The 20,565-nt window shown below is 39.1% G+C and overlaps 1 protein-coding gene across 1 annotated transcript in view; it reads right to left on the bottom strand.

Moving 5' to 3' along the window:
* The window catches only part of NKAIN3 (sodium/potassium transporting ATPase interacting 3), a 347,179-nt gene that overhangs the window by 65,437 nt on the left and 261,177 nt on the right, over positions 1-20,565 (bottom strand). The gene's annotated exons all lie outside the window — the stretch shown is intronic.

Here is a 20,565-nt window from a genome sequence, read left to right on the forward strand (position 1 = left end):
ATATTAACTATAAATTATTGCTATTAATTCAAGTAGGACCACAGCCAGGCAGACTGTTCCAGCTGCCAAAGATTCAAATGAAAAGTTGTCTCCAGTAGAACACCCTGCTCTCTTTTCTCTCTTCTGCCCTCCATCCAGATTACCATAGTCCCAGTTCAGTGAAGAAACCTGCTTCTTTGAACTGATCTGGGTTTAAAATACCTGTCTTTGCTCAAATCATCTTCAGCCTCAACTACTGCTTGTCTGATCAGGCCTTAAGATCTACCCTAATGGGTACTGGCTGCACTGCAACCCACACAGTATATATAATGTCTGCTTAGTTTAGTAAACATCACCCACCCTCATTCCACTTGGAGCAGTGAAAGTGGCAAACATAGTAACGTACTAAAGATTTTCTAACAGCTTATCAATGAAGTACAAACAGGAAAATTCATCTGAATTAACAACAAATAGGTCTTTAGGTCATGCTCAAGGGAAATACACTGAAGTTGAACGGATGCCACTTTAATGCCAAAACCCAACTTCCTCACTGGAGATGAATGAGACTTGAGTTATCCTGATACTTTAAATAATTCATTCAGATTTAGATTTCCACATTTCCCCATTTCAACTCCAAGGTAGCTGTAAAATATATGTGCAAAATTGTCAGCTGTATGCCCACAAAATACTCCCGTTTCCACACACACCAGTTTGTGAGCATCTCCATGACACTGATTTGCCCTTTTCATCCCACCCCAAAAATCTGTCCTCTCAGTCCGTCTGTGGCCATTTACATTCACCCTGACCAAAGGGACACTCAGTGCAGATTCCGGCTCCAGGAGTCCTTTTGTTGTTTTCCTCTCTTAACTGCTTTATTCTGGCCACACCTGAAAATTAATGGGTGAATTACATCCTGCCAGTCTGTTACTGCTAGTTACCAGCAAGAAATCTGCCTTTGTGATTTGCTGCTTTGCTCTCCATAACTTCTTTACCCTCAAAATGCAGATTTGCTGGAGCATTATTTACAGTTGATGAGGCATTTGTCTTTTGACTTTGCATGTCATTCCTTGATATTGGCTTAGAAAATTTTCAGCTGCAATATGAAAATGACTTGGGAAATCAGGAGCTGACAGACAGTTCAGTTTAATGAAAATATAATTATGAATATATAATCATAGGAAACAGCCAAGGCTTTCTGTGTACAACAATGCCAGAGACTGCACAGTGTTATCGAGTGCTTTTAACAATTGTCAACTGTAAGGAATGCCATTTGTCTAACAGCACACACAGAGTCACTCTCATCTATTTCAGTAACTTCTTCTTGAGTAGGAATATGGATTTGCCATGTGGGTTAGCGTCTATCAAATGTTGCGAAGTAACACTTTGTTATCACAGCTGTGGGAATAAACTGTGAGGTCTGAGGCATCGGTGTCACAGCTTTCTTTGCTCTCAAGGGGTTTTGTCTCTTTTTTTTTTGTTTTGGTTTTTAATATTTGATTATTATGCCCTGTTTCAGTGTTTGCGCTTGGCTAGGTCACAGCCAATGGCAAAGAAAAATGGTAAACATGCAGAGGAAAACAGCTTGATAAATGTTGCTGACGCATTTAAAATGTAAGTATCTGGCACGTGGTCAGTGCAAACACCTCTTGTAAATAAAATCTTTCATTTCTGGAATACTGTTATGTTTCGTTCCCAAGGAGATTTTAAAAGATGCTCAATTTGATGGTCATGTTTAGAGAAGTCCCTCTGACCTTGTTTACTGAGAAACTGATGAACATGAGACATGTTTCATATTTCAAGGCTGCTGGTGATGCAGCAGGAGAAGGAAGGAGCAGTATTATACTTACAATTCCTTCATGAAAACCAAAAGAGATGTCATCACAGCACTTGATGCTCTTCTTTTTAATTATTAGTCTGAAATTATGGATAAAGGCTGGGAGAAGAGCTTTTCAAAATTACTTTTCACTGTGTGCATTACGTCCCGAGTCCTCAAAGCAGGTAAAAGCAGATAATGATGCCCAAGCAAAGATCAGTTTTAAAAATGCAAACAAAACCACCTGGTGCATTAGCTTGACCTATAAAATATCACTTCACAAAATGGCAGCCATAAGCTGTTTGAGCTGATAAATGTTAAGCTGCCAATCAATAAAAGAAAGCCTGACAAAAATCAATTTTTTTTAAATATTTTTTTTTTTTTTTAGTGGCTGAAACACACTCCTCTAATGTCTTGGAGATTCTTAATCCATAAAATGAGTCGAATGTGCCAGGCATTACAAAATTAACCTGTATCTTTATCGTCATTTACAGAAGTACAGAAAATTCAAAGACTCTTCACCTGGGTGTACAGGTTTTAAGTATCAATGACCTGCTGAAAGTGTTTCAATATTTGTGAATTCAGAGCTTGGAAACCCTGTGCCTGGTGGAAAAGCTGCTGCCCAAGTGGCTTATTTGCAGTTGTATGTTTAACAAAAGTTGAGATTTCTTTCAAAAAGCAGAAGCAGATGCTTGAATTTTTCCCATAGATCACATACTGTTTTCCAACATCACAAGCAATCATTAAGCAAATGATCATAAAATGCTTAATCTTCAGCAGGTGATGTAATGTAAACTGCTTATTTCTTCTAGAAGAATGCTGCTGCTTCATAGCAAGAGACTCAACTTCAGGCTCGGTACAAGAGACACCAAGTAGTCTGTTTAGATGAATCCAGTTGGGACTCATTTAAAAACTGAAATTTCAATCATGGATGGAAAACTGCTGTCTTCCGAGCTTCAGACTCATGACATATACCTTGAATTTAATTTCATACATCAGCAGGTAAACTATCCTTCCTCACCTGGTAACCTCTCAGACATAAATAAAAAGTGAGCAGAACACAGATAACAGGACTTCCAGGAAAATAATGCAGGACTTATGGAAGTGACACAGGGAGGGTAAATCCTATGTCCCACTCCTCCCTTTTTCAGCCAGCACTGAAGCAATACTCCAGTCTGCGGTAAGAAGTTTGTTCCTGAAGTGTAGGATCAGCCCAATAATCACACTTCTACTGATCCAGACTTCCACTTAACTGTCTACAGTTTTTAAGCTTTTAAACTATGTATAGTAATTGTGTTGGCTGTCAGCCCAAGGATTAATTTTGATCATTATTGGAAATCATTGCTATGGCAGGTACTTTCTTTTAGGTGAGATGTAATCCCTTTAAGACCCAATAATACTGTTTTTTAAGTGTTTGGAGATAAAGTTTAATTTCCATATATCTGCTTGAATTCTCCATTTGGTTTCAAGTGGACATTTTCTATTGGGCAGGGTTTTGAGCAACCTGACCTAGTGAAAGATGTCCCCACCCATGGCAGAGTTTTTGTCTAGGTGATTTTTGAACGTCCCTTCTGACCCAAACCATTCCATGATTTTATGATTCTACTTTTAGGTGGTGAATCTAGATAAATTTTAACAGATCTAGCACAACACAGTTTATTTTAAAACTAAAGAGCAATAATAGTTATTTGTGTATACTTTAGGTACAGTGCTTATAACACAACATGAAAAATTAATGAGAAATTAAGACTAAGTAAAATCAGTAAATATAAAGACAAAACCCCTAAAACTCCAGGAAAAAACCCAACTCACTGAGATAGCCTTGTATAACAAACAAATTATGATGTGACGATGATTGCGCATTGCAGATTTTTTTTTTTTTCCACTGTACGTTTCTGCTTTAGGACATGCTGTTTTGTATTTATTTCATTCCTTGTTATTATCTGAAAAATACACTCTTGGGAAAACTGTGAAAAAGACATTAGCATGTTGAGTGTGGTGGAAGAGAAGCACTTTTTCCTCCACATGAGAGCAGTCAACACTTAAAATTTCTCAGAAAGGTGCAAGAGCACAAAGACAAAAATGTTGGAGATCTTGACTTTATTGTTACTTGTGTGGTACCTAGCCCTTCCTAGCATTTTTTATTTTATTGATATATACTATAATGTTTATTATAAGCAAACATTAATTAGGCTGAGGCAATAAATATTCCCATCCCATTTCCTAAGAATAACAAGGATGCTCTAGTTCTGACTTGATACCCAGTTTCTGTTTTTACCAGTGAGGAGAAAAGATTTTCAGTCAAATACCTGGTGAATAGGTAATAAAAGATAATATGCATAATGTGAAGAAAAAAACAGTACACTTCCTTGTAATTCCCTACACCCAATTAAGCTTGCAGCTAAGGTGCAGTGGTGTTGGCATGGACAAGGGACACACAAATTCCTTAGTATCTAATTTCAAGGAGACATTAATCCTCATTAGATACAAATGATGTGTTCCAGCGTTAACGAAACCTGCTCTAATTGTAGAAGTACTTTGAAGCATGAGCATCAGCTATTAGCCCAAGACCCTCATTGGCAGCCTAACCTTAGTTTTCCACCCTTTCACTTCCTGAAACCACAGGTTCTGATCCCAGCTTGCTCTGTGTGTGACCAGTTATACTCCATCTCCTCTCACTACTGCTGAACCAGTTGGTTTTGAAGGCCTGGGCAGATAATACTAAAGAAGTATATTAGCAAATAGGGAAACTTGTGTCCCTTGCTCCCACACGGTCTTGATTGGGATGATCATTTTTGAACACTGTCTACTGGCTCAATTTTTTTTTCTCTTTGTTTTTAACTTAGACTCCTGCTTCAGTGTTACACAGATGGCTTTTACCTGCCCCGTGAGCTAGAGGTCAAAGGTAGCCCACTCAATAATTGTGACATTCCTGCTAAGAGGATGGAACAATGAACCAGGCTGCTTCCAGGCAAGCTCTCTAGGTTGAGGTCTCTGCTGAAAATGTAATACAGTCAATATCTTGTCCTCTTGAGCACTCTGGTGAAGAGATTACATGAAGAGCATTCTTAAATTGAAGCTTATGCGTTGGCTCTATTGGGACTATTCAGCCTGAACTGGCTGATAGACTGGACCTAGCAAATTAATCTCTTTGTAGTAGCAAACTCAATGCACACTAAACCAGAGGAACCAGGTGATAACCCTAAATTAATTACTGCTAAAAGAGAAAATTCACAGTATCAAGATCTTCAGACATAGACCATGAAGCAACCCCAGCACCATGGGTTGAGAGTGGTTAAGAGAGGTAAAGAGGCAAAGTCACTTTTGGTTGGTGTGGTTAGGGGTTCATGATTCCCACTTACCGAGATTAGAGGTTCACCGATTGAACAAACCCTGTAACCATGACATCAGACCACGACTACAGGAAAGGATTTTCATATCAAGCATAATTAATGTTAAAAGGTTACACTGATTTAAGCTATTTCTTTCCCAATCAATCCACATTATAACACTTGTTAACCATTTGGCTATAGGCTACCCCCCCCCAACCCCCCCTCCCTAGACCCCCCAAAAGACGTATATAAGTTAGTCAGTACTGTCTTCTCCTTCTTTTACTCCTTGGGCTGTAGAGAGTGTTAGATTTTATTCTATTTTTTAGAAGTGAACAAAAGAACTTTTGAAAATCTATTTGACAAACAGGCAGATGATCTAACTAAATGATAAAAACAGTTTCTCTCCAATATTTAATTTTCCACATGCTCAGGGATCTGTTTACTGCCTTGCAAAACAGGTAATTTTAAAATTAGATTTGCCAACCTTACTGGCAGAGTGGAATGTATTTAGAAAGCCAGAACGCTTTCAAGTCAACAAGTCAACAAGAGAAGCATACTGCTGTCCTCTTCATGTAGTGTTAGTATTAGTCACAAGAACAAGTCATAAGAAACAGCAAGGGGCTGTTTTCTGAAACTTGTTGCCCCTAATGATGAGCTCTAATCTTTGGCAATATCCACGCTCAGATCCCAGCTCCATGGCTTATGCCTTTTCCATGGTCTACCTCCCTTTTGCGTCGGTCTCCCTGTCTGAGAAACAGCCCAGAGAGGTAACACAGTATGGCAGAAACAAGCTCCAAGCCCAAAGGAGAAAACGGCCTGAGACAGGGAGATTGGATCAATATGAGCCTTACTCATCTCTTGTCACAGGGAGTTCAACATGAGCACAAAGAAGTCATGGCTGCCCAGCAAAGCTGTTGTGCTCCGATGGAATCCTTGAGATGTGATAAAGCTGAGCACTTAGTTTGAAAATTGCTCTCACCTGTTCTAGGTGATGTCCCAGAGGTATGAGACAACACTAATTTGGAGTGATGGCAAACTGCAAGCACTGCTTCAAGTTTTGAAGACTGGGAATAGGATAAGGGTTTGTGTGAACTCAAGGGTTTGTGCAGGTTAGTGTCAGGCCACATCATTGGCAGGCCATATATAGCCACCAGCACAAATGCTGTAGGAAAATTTCTCAGGACAGAGAGCCAGGAAATGTAAAAGAAGGCTTGAAAAACTCTCTGTATTAAAAAAAAAAAAAAAAAGTTCCAATTATGCGCCATAAAAAAATTCTGTCCCCAAAAGGTCATAAAACTATGAACGTTTGAAAAAGGAGTTTATAACGTAAAGCAATTTTGAGTCTCAGCAAGAACATTTTAACCTATCATTTTTATTTCTTTTTTTTTTTTTTGCTGTTGCTTTTAAATGAAATTGCTGAGATTCCTATGGGGTTATGCATACATTTGATATATCACAAAATTAAAATTTGTCATTAGCTTACCTTCCCTCAAAGATAAAGTGCCCCCAAAAACTATAGAAAGCTCTTCCCACACTATTTTGCAATATTTTATTGATACCTAAAGCAGAAGGGATCGGACTCATATGCCTACGTATGTCACCACTGTATACAGCCTCCAAGCACACAACAAATACATTGGTTAAGAAAGTACACACCTATTGAGAAGTCTCTTGCAATGTTGATGGGGACTGGATTTCTACCCAGCAAATGGACAGGTCTGGCCAGGCTTGATCATGTTAAACCTGTTTGTTCTTCTGTAGTTCTCTATCTTTTGTACCACGGACACCCTAATGTGACAAACCCTGCAAAACCAGCCCTTTCTTGGGGTTTTAGCTCTAACATTACTAGGAAATGTATGCAAACAGGAGAGACAGTTTTTGCCAAAAGCCCCCATAATCCAGTATGAGGAACAGATGCAATGTAGCCTCTAGATACAACAGGATTCAACTTTGTTGTTATCCAAATAACTGTATATTGTGCACAGTGGTTGTGAACAAAGACAAAGCATGGGGATAAAGGCATGATTAAGAATACAATGTTGCAATAATAGTACAGTTAATGTTAATAATTTCCTTCATTTCTGGTGGTTTCTGTGCTTTGTGTCTCTGCCCCAACTATAAGAATACCATAACATCTTTTGCTATACAAGGAGATAAATGCTACGCTGGAGATAAGTGCCTGAGAGAGTGGGTCCTAAATTTAAGGGTCTGTTCCAGATTCCAATGACATTAAAAAGCACCATAAAAAGACTTTTGAAAAATCACTTGAATGTTAAAATTCCTGACAAGAAAAATAACTCCCTCTTTTGAGACTAACCAGAATGTTCCTACCTGCATCCAGGAACACTTTTAAAGATTAATAGGCCAGTTTAAGCAGCTGCTGTTGTGTTCTCCGCTTTGCTTGCTCGAAGCGATGCAATTGCTCACGATATTGCCAACTCTTGTTGTTTTATGGCGAGTCTGGTTATGTTCAGCATTTTTGTTAAAGCCTCCATTCCCAGGGACATGAGATTACAATAAGAAGTTTGGCTTGTTACAAGAAAGTGAGCTGAAGAGTAAAAGCTTCAAAAATCACGAGCCCTACCACTAGGCATTTCCAATCTGTGCTGTAACTTGCATTATTTGCTGCTTCTCTTAAAGCTGTGCTCCTGGAATCTATATGGGAAGCATCTGCATGACCAGTTTGGATCACAGCTATCCAGGGCACCATGTGCCATAGTCCTCCATCTCAGACCATCATGGATCCATCAGGGTATAGGAAAGGACCAACTGGTTTTTAACTGTTTGACTAAAGAGAATGACCCAAGTGCAGCCCAAAAGCTTAAAAGACAGAGGTCATAAGAAATACCCAATTTTATTGATATTTAAATCAAACTGCCTGATTTCATGGAACTTCTCTCAGGAGATCCTGATTTTTATTTTAGAGCGTGTGCAAAGGGCAACCAGAAAGATGTGCTAATTCACTACACCTTTTGGGTGAACACCTATATAGCTCATCGAGTAAAACTGTCTGCTGCTAACAGATTGCCAAGAAGTGAGAACCTGCACTGCTGAGGCCCTCCCAAAGACTCAGAACCCAAAATGAGACAAGATGCAAGAAACAGCAGAAGGGCATTCAACTGCCAGGGGTCTATTTTCCTACTATTTTCATTTCAATGAAGCACAAGATGCTCCTAGAAACATATACTTCCTTGTGACACTTCTGTTTCTATATTTCTTGTCGGTGATATCTGGTCGTCATTTTTTTGCCAGTCCCTCAAGTTTTGTGGTGCTGTTTGCCAATGACCTTGGCTTTAGCAGAACAATCCTTTAATCGCAGGCCTCGCTTGCATTCTGCTGGAGCAATGACAGCCTCCAAAATGAATTTGATACACATTTTTAAAAAAGCAGTGACAGTCCCTATAGAAACTTTTAAGTTCAGATGATTAAATTTGAAATCCTCCCTTTCCTAGCAGAGGAAGTGAAACGCTGACAACTATGGAAAAGAGAATCTGCTGTAGCAGATCTCAGTTAATATGATTCATTTAATTACTGATTTCAGATTGACTATAGGCATTAATCCACATTTTAGGTTCCTTAAAACATTTTATGTATTTTTGTATTTTATTTATGTACACACAGTATGTATATATTTATATATTTACATAAATATATAAAATAAGTACACATATAATTATATTTACCTGCACAAATTAGTGACTGAACAGTGCTTTCCTGACAACAACAGTCAACCATAGGAAGGGAGCATTAACAATCTCCTTCAGCAATGCATTTTATCCTGGCCTTAATCATATTAAATTAATTTACAGCCTAATTCACCTCCAAAACTCAATAACTCTCAATAACTGTCAAAGATGTTCACACAAAAAAGTGTTTTCATTTGTCCTCTTCAGTCATTTTCAGATTTTCAGAAGACTATTTCAGGAGCAAGGACCCCTTTTTCTCTGACATACTCTCTCTATAGCAGGTCTATACTCACCATAATCATAGAATCAAAGAATCACAGAATGGGTTGGGTTGGAAGAGGCCTTAAGGATTACCTAGTTCCAACCCCCCTGCCATGGGCAGGGACACCTCCCACTGGACCAGGTTATTCAAAGCCCCATCCAACCTGGCCTTGAACACCTCCAGGGATGGGGCATAATCAAACTTCTCAAGTTATTTTGATGAGATTAATCAGAAGGATCTGATGGTGTCCAATAACTTTTGGATAATCTCATGTTAATCATGCCAAAGGAAATCAGTGAGGTTTTTCATTCTGAAGAAATTTCTCACAAAAGTTCCTTTAATAAACATGGTGGAACGTGTTCCCCGAAAATGTAGTTTAAAGTCAAGAGGGAACTTTGAAAGTCTCTGTCAGGAACTTCAAGTCTAGGTGGATTACTTTATAGTCTTTTTAACAGATGTTATATAAATCTGGTCACTTTAAGAGATTAATAAAGTCACAGAGAAACCAAATGATCTGTTCACTCTTTAACATCGCAGACTTATCTGTAATCCCTCATCATGCAAGTTTTAATATATCCTGCTTTAATAAATAAGAGCAAAATGAGAGCACTGCAAAGATATAAGAGCATATTGATATTTGAAATGATAGTTTCATTTCACTGTCAAATTTAAAATAATATTAACAGACAAAGGGAAGAACAGTAATCAGTTATTAGATAGGCCAATAGAGTTGTGAATGACAGCAGGACACAATTGTGAAAGGACAAGTAATATTAACATCAGTTTACATACTTATACTGAGTGTACAAAATCAAGAATACTGTGTAAAGAGTTTCCTCAAATATAATAGAAAAAGGATTTTTTATTTGTGTGAGGAAAAAAACCCAAAACATTGCCAATATGAGGCCTTTTTCTGAAAGCTTCTGATTATCTAGAAAATCCAATACACTTTGGAGACCATTTACAATAAATAATAGTAACTGCTAATACAACTAGCATATTCACTTTGTCTTTCTATTTTTAAAACTGGTTTTAAAAGCAGTGATGTGAGGATGTCGGTATGACTCCAGAAGGCAGATGAAAGTCTGAGAAGTCTACAAAGCTACGGAGCTGATTCGATGAGCACGCACACGCCTTACCTAATTTCAACAAGCATCCCATTGACGTTGGGGATCTACATATATTTGCTGGATTGGGGCCAGCAAGAGAGGCAATAAGAAAGATCTGAGAGGAAAAGGATGAGAAAGGTAAGAACATGTGAGTATATTCTTACTAGCCTAATTTTATACATCTTGGAGATAATTTCTTTTCAGTATGGTATGTGCCATACACAGTCGTGTAGCGCATTGATGCATAGAGGAAGGTTTCCTTGAACAAACACCTTTTTTGCTTTTAAAACTCTATATTTTGCTTTAAAACTCTAGTTAAGTCTGTGAAAACAGTTTGCAGGTAACTGTAGTGGATGTTAATGTTACTCTCAGGTGCAACTGCTTCAGAGCATGTTTTTAAAGGTGAATTTCCCTTTCAGCCTCTGGGAAAGGAAGAGGAGCATGAAGAGAGTAAATGTTGCTTACAAGCTTATTCCTTGCTTGTAGCACACTTAGCTTATTCCTTGCATACAGCCAGCTAATGTCTGTGTGCTAATTAGCGAAGTTATAGACAAATTCAGAGCTAAGCATGTCTGAGGGGTGACGGTAGATAGGATAAAGCAGGGAAATTTTGAGATGTGGAGATATTTAGTGGGATAGGAGAAAGTTTCTTGCCTCTAATCGCTCCCTGGCCCTTGCAGACTTCCCCACTGCTGCTGTCTCAGTAATTGCCTCTTCTCAGAGCCAGAGAATGAACAATAATTTTGCTTCTTAAAGCACTGCTGAGGGCTTGCTGGATGAGAGGGGATGAGGCAGCTTTAATTGCTCACCGGCTGGGAGCAGGTTGCATGTCTGGGGGCATCACAGCAGCACCAGCTCAGGTGACAGCCCATGTGGGGAAGAAGAGAAAACAGCCCTGCCTGGGAAAACCACCACCTCAGTGGCTTTGGATCTCATCAGTACTTGGATGCTGTCTAACGGGGCTAGGGATCAGGAAATATGATGGGGAAAATCTCACCAAATGCTACCCTCCTCTTCGTACTTCTAGATAACCCTCATGTCTTCACATCTATAGCATTGCAAGTCTTAACAGCTACACATTCGGTTTTAAATCCAAGTTGGTAGTAGCGATATAGCCATTGGTAATAAAGACCCTCGGGAACTTCAGACAGCTTTGGATCAGGTCCCTTTCAACCTAACTCTGGGACAGGGAAGCACACACCCCTTCGGTCTAAACCATAAGGACCTGAGATGACAGGGCAGCTACGGGTGGGTAGCTATAAAGGCTCATCGACATGCCCACCTAGAACATTGGTAGGCCTTCACTGCCCTCCACTGAACTTTGCTTTCACTTTTGGAATCAAAATAGATTTTGCGAACTTGATATTTTCTTTAAAAAAAGAAATACAATTACTCATGTAAACACAAAGACGGCATTAAGTCATTCGTATACTGTAATGAGGTATGTCTTTGGACAGCATGCAGAACATTGTGGGGAGAGATCACCTAGTTTTGCAAGTTAGAAAACACAGCAAACATCTACAGACGTCTGAATTTGACAATCCCTTTAAAAAATGAAATTGTTATTTCTGAACTTTTCTCTTGTCAACAGGAAAAGCACAGTAAAGACGTATGACCTGAACATGGAAAATTTAAATACCCTAATGGAAAAAAACCTAAACAAAAACCACTCAGTGTTCACATTCTGTTTCATTTTAAATGCATTGGAAAGGAAGCAATTTTTCAGCTGAAAAAAAACCACTTCCACAGTAAGAGTACTAAAAACCAGTATTAAAAAGACCATATGTCTCAAAGTTTAACTCTGAAAAAAGAATATGGCCAAGTTAGAAACTCATGAAAAGGAGGATTTCTAAGGAGAGATCTGATCTAATTTCACAGCTTTAAATATAATCTAGAATATGTTCCTGTATAATGCTGCTATGGGTCTATTTCTTACAGAAATATTACAATTATTTCACATGATTTTATAAAGTCATTATCATTATCAAAATTTGAAACAAAAAATTACATGTTTGAGATGTCACTTTTAAAATGCCCATTCACATGATTGTATTGAACTCTCTAACCTGGAGTTAGTGGTCTAGTTACCATTTCTTTTTTTTTAAAAAAAACAAAACAAAACAAGCTACCTGGTTTTCAAAAGATTCCAAAAACTTTACAATTAACTTGTTGCACTTTATTAAATACAGATTTTACTTGGGAGAAAAAAAAAAAAAAGAAGTTTTAATTATTTTTACTAGTACAGTTCAGAAAGCACGAGTCTTGTAAACTACACTAACTTTACTGCACTGTATTTTAGAGGGGTAAAATCTGTGGGCTGCAATTCAGATCTGTAAGTCCTGAGTTGTCATTCACTTTTCAGCAAATTCTCCCTACTGGAGGTATTGTGGGCTGCTGAGTGCTGGAAGCCATGTAACATAGTTCTGGGGGGAAAAAATCCTATCCTATAATCAACCATACTGCTCCGCTTTCTTTTCAGAAGCAGCACAGTGGATTGGATGCTCCATTGGTGTATCTTGAAATTGGCCACTGGCACAGGTTGCCCAGAGAAGCTGTGGATGATCCATCCCCGGAGGTGTTCAAGGCCAGGCTGGATGGGACTTTGAGAAACCTGGTTTAGTGGGAGGTGGCAGAGGGGTTGGAACTGGATGATCTTTAAGGTCCCTTCCAACCCAAACCATCCTGTGATTCTATGCTTCTATGAAATAATTCCATGGATTGAGGTTCCAATAAATACAGTTTATGTAAAAGTATATGGCAGGGCTACCTCTCCTTTTTGAATGAGCAACTGCTGAAGTCACTGTGAGTCAGTAATACCTTCTAAGACTACCATTAAATCCCTAAACCAAAAGTGAGACTTCAGAGTCATTCAGATTAACTCTTTTTAAAATGTAGATGACTACTCTTAATTCAACTTTGAAAAATATGCGATGAGAGATTGACAAAAGTAGGAAACAATGTCTAAATGTTGTTGTCAGATTACGGTGTTAACATGTTTACACATTAAGTAAATTTAAGTAGTGGCTGGCAGAAAGGAAACAGAATCACAGAATCACAGAATCTTAGTGGTTGGAAGGGACCTTTGAGATCATAGAGTCCAACCACATAAAAAACAAACAAACAAAAAAACCCCCCACAACACACAAAAACAAACAAACAAGCAAACAAAACAAAACAAAACAAAACAAACAAACAAAAAGAAGCACCCACCAACTAAACCCCACACCCACAACCTCACACACAACACCCCACCCAAACAAACAATCCCGGGCACTAGAGCATGCCCTGAAGAGCCATGTCGACACATTTCTTAAATACCTCCAGGGATGGTAACTCCACCACCTCCCTGGGCAGGCTGTTCCAGTGCTTGACCACTCTTTCAGTAGAGTAATTCTTCCTAATATCTAATCTAAACCTCCCCTGCCGCAGCTTCATACCATTTCCTCTGGTCCTGTCGTTATTCCTTTGGGAGAAGAGGCCAACCCCCGCCTCTCTACAGTTTCCTTTCAGGTAGTTGTAGAGGGCAATGAGGTCTCCCCTCAGCCTCCTCTTCTCCAAACTAAACATGCCCAGTTCCCTCAGCCTCTCCTCAAAGGACTTGTTCTCCAGACCCCTCACCAGCTTGGTGGCTCTCCTCTGGACACGCTCCAGCACTTCAATGTCTTTCCTGTAGTGAGGGGCCCAGAACTGAACACAGTACTCTAGGTGAGGCCTCACCAGTGCCGAGTACAGAGGCACGATGACTTCCCTGCTCCTGCTGGCCACGCTATTCCTGATACAAGCCAGGATGCTATTGGCCTTCTTGGCCACCTGGCACACTGCTAGCTCATGTTAAGCCGGCTGTCCACTAACACTCCCAGGTCCTTTTCTGCTGGACAGCTTTCCAGCCACTCAGCCCCAAGCCTGTAGCGTTGCTTGGGGTTGTTGTGACCAAAATGCAGGACCCGACACTTGGCCATATTAAACCTCATCCCATTGGCCTTGGCCCATTGATCCAACCTGTCCAGATCCCTCTGTAAAGCCTTCCAACCCTCAAGCAGATCAACACTCCCACCTAGCTTGGTGTCATCCGCAAACTTACTGAGGGTGCATTCAATCCCCTTGTCTAGATCATCAATGAAGATATTGAACAAGACTGGCCCCAAAACTGAGCCCTGAGGGACACCACTGATGACCGGTCGCCAACCAGATTTTGCTCCATTAATCACAACTCGCTGGGCATGGCCATCCAGCCAGTTTTTTATCCAGCGGAGGGTACACTTGTCTATGCCATGATTCTCCAGTTTCTCCAGGAGAATGCCGTGAGGGACGGTGTCGAAGGCCTTACCAAAGTCCAGGTAGACAACATCCAACAATTGACCTGCAAGGCTCTGTCATGGAATGACACTCCTTTATATCCCAAAATGAGCTTCTTGGAATGTAATTCCAGAATGGAGCACATCTAGGTGGTACTATATAATGAGAGGAATGAAATAGCGGTAAAAATGAGGGCAACTTTTCATGGAGGTATAACTTTCTCTTTCTTCCCATATCAGTACATTTCTGCTTTAAAATTCACTTTCTTATGGTTTGGGGAAAAACATCTTTGTTCTTCATAAAATTGTGTTAGTCTTAATTGTCAGGCAAAGTCAAAAACGCTGTGATAGAACAAAAAAGCTACTGTGATTACATTAACAAGGTTAACAAATGGACTTGGCAGCAAAAGGATGTTTCAATAGCTATGATTAGCTTAACTGATTACTTCTGTGGAAGATGCACTTTATTCAAGTGGGAAGACCACCTCCACTATATGATTTAGACTCAATTCAAGTACAATCCCTCCCACAACTTTTTGAATTTCAAGGTACATATCTCAGAAAGGCCAAGAAAGAGTGAGAACAGAAAAAAAACCCAAAGATAGCCTTCTACAGAGCATCTAATTTCTAAGAGAGCAAACAATCTGTTTTCCCTGAAATAAAAATCATAAAAACCTGACAAACTTTATACATGGATCATGTCTGTAGAACTAATTCTTTGGAGTCTTCTTACTGAAAGAAAAAAGGAAAAACAGTTCTAAGCAAAGGAGCTTGCTCCTGCTCACGTTAAATGCTGGCATAGATGATTCTTTCGACAGCCTTTAATCTCTAAGAACACTATTCGAGTAGGTTGTGCTAACTCATGAATGAAAAGCAAAAAAATAACCCAAATCCAGACAAAACAAAAAATCCCTATTTACACAGCATGAGTAAATCGTGCAGAAGCAAATCACACAGATTGCCACAGCCAAAGCCTGGTCAAAGAGTGGTACTATTTCAGCTAAATAGATATAATTAAATTGGTATGACTTCCACTGCTATAGAAACAATTATAGTGTTATAAAGGCATTTTAACAGTCTTTCTCATTGTGCTACAGTATGGAGAATAAACCATAATGGTATAAGGTAGCATCATAATATAAAGCATAATAATGACCACAGTAGTGACTATACCGTTTCAATAATTTAATTAAAACTAAAAGTTCACCCCTAACTCTTGTAGCACTATTGCTGTTTAGCCCAAGCCTTTACTTCCTGTAAAGTGTAAAATGATCTTTCAAGGAGTGAATTACCCTGCTAACGTCATACAAAAGGCCCTAACAAAATTACAGTTGGCCCACACTGCTGGTGTGATTCAAAGCCCACTAAAGAACTTTTCTGCATGTGGTTCTTAGAGACACTTTTTAAGGGAATGAGAAAGCCTGTTTAATCTGTACCTAACAGCTTCATCAATATGCATGGATGCAGTACTGCTTTTGGTGGTTATCTACTCAATTCTGATAGTGCTGTACCACGTTTCTGCACATCCTAAACAAAAGACCACACCTCAGGTAGAGAGCAACTCAAACGTACATTGTGCAGACTGTCCACGTATCTCAGGTCAACTGAGCATTTGTGGAACATTCCTAGTGAGAGCTGTTGGACCTATCAGTCTTGGATGGCCAGTACTCACGGGTGTATAATAAATCAGGTATGGTTTTTAGTCTGATCCTATCTGGTTTTAGTTTGATTTACTCCAGAAAGCAAGCTCATAGCATCTCAATACATACATGTGTCTGCCTCTCAGTCCCTTCAGGGCACTTTAAAGCATTTGCAAATGTGGAAAGGTCTCAAGTATATTAACTTTCCTAAAGATTTCATTAAAATAAGAAAACAGAAAGATGAGAGGGACCGTAGGGAAAGTTTGCCTTTTTCTGCTATCAGAGAAACCATAAGGGAAATTGATGCCGAAGTACAAACATAAAATCATTATACATAAACAACATTACTTCTGCTGCACATACAACTACTTGCGTTGCATATTTACTAGGGTTTCAACAATGTTATGATTGAATGTTGTCAGCAATTGATCGCTACATTTTTGGGAGAATGACCATCAGAAATTTGGAATTGTTTTCCAAGTATTGAAATATATTATATATCCGTTAAAAGGAAAAAGGAAAAAAAAAAAAAAGCTTGCCCCACTGGAACCTAGAGGCATAGAGTGACCATTTCCTGCCTGCTACATTCAGGCAGGATGTCCAGGGGTGCCTGACTTACAAGAAGATCCTGTAAGAAGCAGCTAAGTTGAAACAAAACAGACAGCTCATGTGAGAGAAGGAGTTTAAAATCCTAGAAACTGCTGCTGGTTGATCAAAGACCCTGAGAGGTGAGAGGAATTCTGCCCCACTGGCCAGCCTTGGCTGTTGCAGTAAGAACAAGCAGCAAAAGATCATGTTGTCATCGAGTTTTACGGGCAGAGAAGGATGTTTGAAGACTGGGCTGAGGAAGGCTCCCAAAAAGTGAGAGAAGGTGTCTTGAAATGAGACAAGGGAGCTTCTCAAGAAAACGGGTCTCAGCTCCATTGTAAGTAATCCCAGCCAGGGGAATTTGGTAGTTCTTTTTTCCCTTTTTGATACCTAAAGATAGGGGGGAAAGCAACAAAAGTCCAACCCAGGGTTTGGGAGGAAACATGGCTAAAAAGAGAGGAAAGGCTGTGAATAAACAACCAGATACAAACTGGTGATCTAAGGAAGAGAGAATGGGGATCTGGGAAACTCACTTTAAAACCTGTATGCAATGGTTGTTATCCTAAAAGTATATATGACTTAAATTTAAGATGAGAAAGTAAAAAAAAATCATAGTAGGAGAAAAAATAGAAGTTGCAGGCTGGGAAGGTATAGGACAAAGTATTAAAAAAGTCTGAAAAATACTTCACCAGATTTCTGGTCTGTCATGACCAGGAGAAACTGATGAGTGAGAGAAAGCATATAAGGAAATGAAAGTGCTTAGGACTGATCTTGTTGAGCTCTACATAATAGCAAACACCCTCCCCTCCTCAATATAAAGCAGGGAAGTCATCAGAAGACAGTCCCAGTTTAACTCTTAAAAGTATTTTGTGATACTCACTTTAGGTATCATTTCTTTCAATTCCTCAGCATTACTTCTACTTAACACCACATGCATTATTCTAAAGAAACCATCTGGGTTTCATGTGTCATTATATTTTTTTAGATTTGTGTCTTGTTCTAGCTATTACTTCAGCAGATATGAATCATTTATTCTTTATTGCTCTATTTTCATAATATAGTCAATTTTGCATACTTTGATCTGTTCAGAAAACAGCTGCAAAAATTACGTGAATCACATCTGGTGAAATGCTGGTCTACTGAAACCAACATATGTTTCTTTGTTGATTCCACTGGAGCTAAAGTTTCCCTTCAGCTGCATTACTTTTGCATCTGTCTCTGCTTAAATTTCCACATCCTATGTTGGAACTTGTCCTTGCCCTCCAGACCCTACTCATCCCCCACTCAGCCACCATGCTGGATTGCTATTCCTATCACAGTTATCTTTGATCCTTTAAATTTTGCCAAAGACTAGGTACTTTTTCTGTGCATTTTTAATGCCTGAAGAAGTAAACAAGAATAAGTGAAAACAACTATTATCTGCTACAACTCAAACTATTTTAAAAATGCTCCTCTGCAAATAAATCAGAGAATTTATTTTCTACCATGGTACAGTCTGCAAACAAAATATATAGTCATGGGAATTACTGCTCCAGAACATGACATAAAGCTATGGCAGTATGGAACAGTACCTCCTTTTATAATATATGCATACTCACCTGCAATACTTGGCTTCTTTAAAAGGTTATGAAGAGTTACAAGCCCTTCCATATTACATAAACAACAAAGGAAGAGAAAACATAACACAAAACTAATACTATGCTACAGGGGAAAAAAAAACCCACTTTGTCTCTAGAATATTTCCTTTCCTTCTGCCATAGCTTAGGTTCTCTGCTAGAGAAAATGGGCGATGAAATGCATTTATGCACCTGCACATAAGGGAATGCAGACAAGAATGTTTAGCTTGCTGAACAATTTGGCCTAGGCAATGTGGTAGTCAGGGAAGAACAGAAATTAGGCATTGGATTTTAGCTTGGAAAAGCCAATAGTAAGAGAATAGGAAACACCAACAGTTACAAATACTGACAGCATCACTCGGGTAACTGGGGTTTCAGCTGCAGCAACATTCTAGGCATTAATGCCATTGCCATTATAGCCATAGAGTAATTGTTAAAAGTTTTAAAATCTCCTGTGACTGAGGTTTACTCTTGCACATTAGACTTACAGTCAAATAACTGCTGCCATCGTATTTTACAGTATTGTCTATTGCCGTGAATAATTCCAGGTGTCTGACTGGAAAGATACAGAGTGATGTTAATGCTATCTTGTTAATATCTAATCCCTGTCATGTTCAGAGAATTCTGTTTTCCTATTTTTTTTTGCTTTCAGGATATCAGGGTGGATTTAGAGAGGTATTTTCGCTAATTTTTACAGGTAAAATTAGTTGAAATTATAAAATTGCAAATATCAAAAATATTTCTCCTATTTCAGTACTTGATTTTGTAAACTGTATAAAATACGAAAGCTGCAATCATGTTTCATTCAGCATGTTGATTAGTTAGTCCAAGGTCATTGCAGCCCTGCTTATTATGGATTGCTTAGGCTCAGTCTTTACGTGCATGCTGGCTAAGGAAGCAGAAAAGTACCTCCAAATCAACCTTATGCTTCTGCCAAATCTTGGCGTCAGGCTAATTTGGAGCATTCTTTTTGTAACTCCCTATCCCACAAGCTAAAATAATCCCTCTTAATGGAATCTCCTGCATGTAATGCACTTCTCAAGTGTTTTTTTAAAAACTCCTAGTGTTACAAACAGGTGAGGTAGGTTTACAATACAAGAGTCTCTAACTTTGAAGGAAATCCTCACTACTTAAGTCCTGATTTCAGCTGGGATTGGGTTAATTATATTTCTGGTGGCTGCTGTGTTTCAAATTTGGTATGAAAGGAATGTCAATAATGTATATTGTTTTAGTTGTTGCTAAGTGATGTTTATACTATTCAAAGACTTTTTGCAACTTCCCGTAGAAGCTGAGAAGGAGCATAGACAGACAAGCTGGCCAATGGAATATTCCATACCATAGATGTCATGCTCAGTATATAAATGGAGGTTGGCTGCGGGGTGAGAATCCGTGATCGCTGCTCAGGATGGGCTGGGCAAGCAATTCACCGGGTGGTGAGAGTGACTTGTATTGTATTACTTTATCTTATATATTCTTTTACCATTATTATTATTGTTATTATTTTCCTTTTTCTGTTATTGTTCTATTAAACTGTCTTTATCTTAACCCATGATTAAACCTTGATTATGTCCTCTCCTCTTCTCTCCTCTCCTTTTCCCTCTCTTCTCCCTGACCTTCTGGGGGAGAGTGGGAGAACTGTGCGAGCGGCTGCATAGTCCTAGCTGCTGGCCGGGGTGAAACCATGACAACTTATTTAAAGCAGGACTATTTGGATTTCCTTTAAAGTTCTTTCCAAAGAAGTACAAAGAAGAGCAGCGTCTGTTCCACTCTCTGTCTGTTTGTCCCTCCAGTTCTTCAGAAATGTCTAAAAGTGGCACCTGAGAGACACCATCTGTATCACTAGGATCATCAGTGGGATGTTGTCACAAACAAAATGCTGGAGGCAATGTCATCATTAACATCCTCCTCCTCAGTTTAGGCATAATTTTTTTTTTCCTGAAGCAGAAGATAATGTAAAATAGATTAGCAGTACCAGCCAGGCAGGGAGATATCATCAGTACCAGCGGCAATCACATAATTACTCCCACTGCATCATTTCTCAGATGTCACAGGAAAAGCCTAAACTATCCGTTTTCCAGAATGTGGCTAGTTTGCCCAGTGTCAAATAGTATAATAGCAGTGAAGGAGCTCTTCTATTGTCTGAAAATGGCTACAGATTGCTAAGGAAGGGCTTGAGTGTACTGGGAAACACAGTGTTTGCCTCAGTGCTCCTCTGCGAGTGGTTTATGCTCTCAGTTCATCATCC

This window comes from Numenius arquata, chromosome 4 (genome assembly GCF_964106895.1).
Source record: "Numenius arquata chromosome 4, bNumArq3.hap1.1, whole genome shotgun sequence".
Taxonomy (NCBI): Eukaryota; Metazoa; Chordata; class Aves; order Charadriiformes; family Scolopacidae; genus Numenius; species Numenius arquata.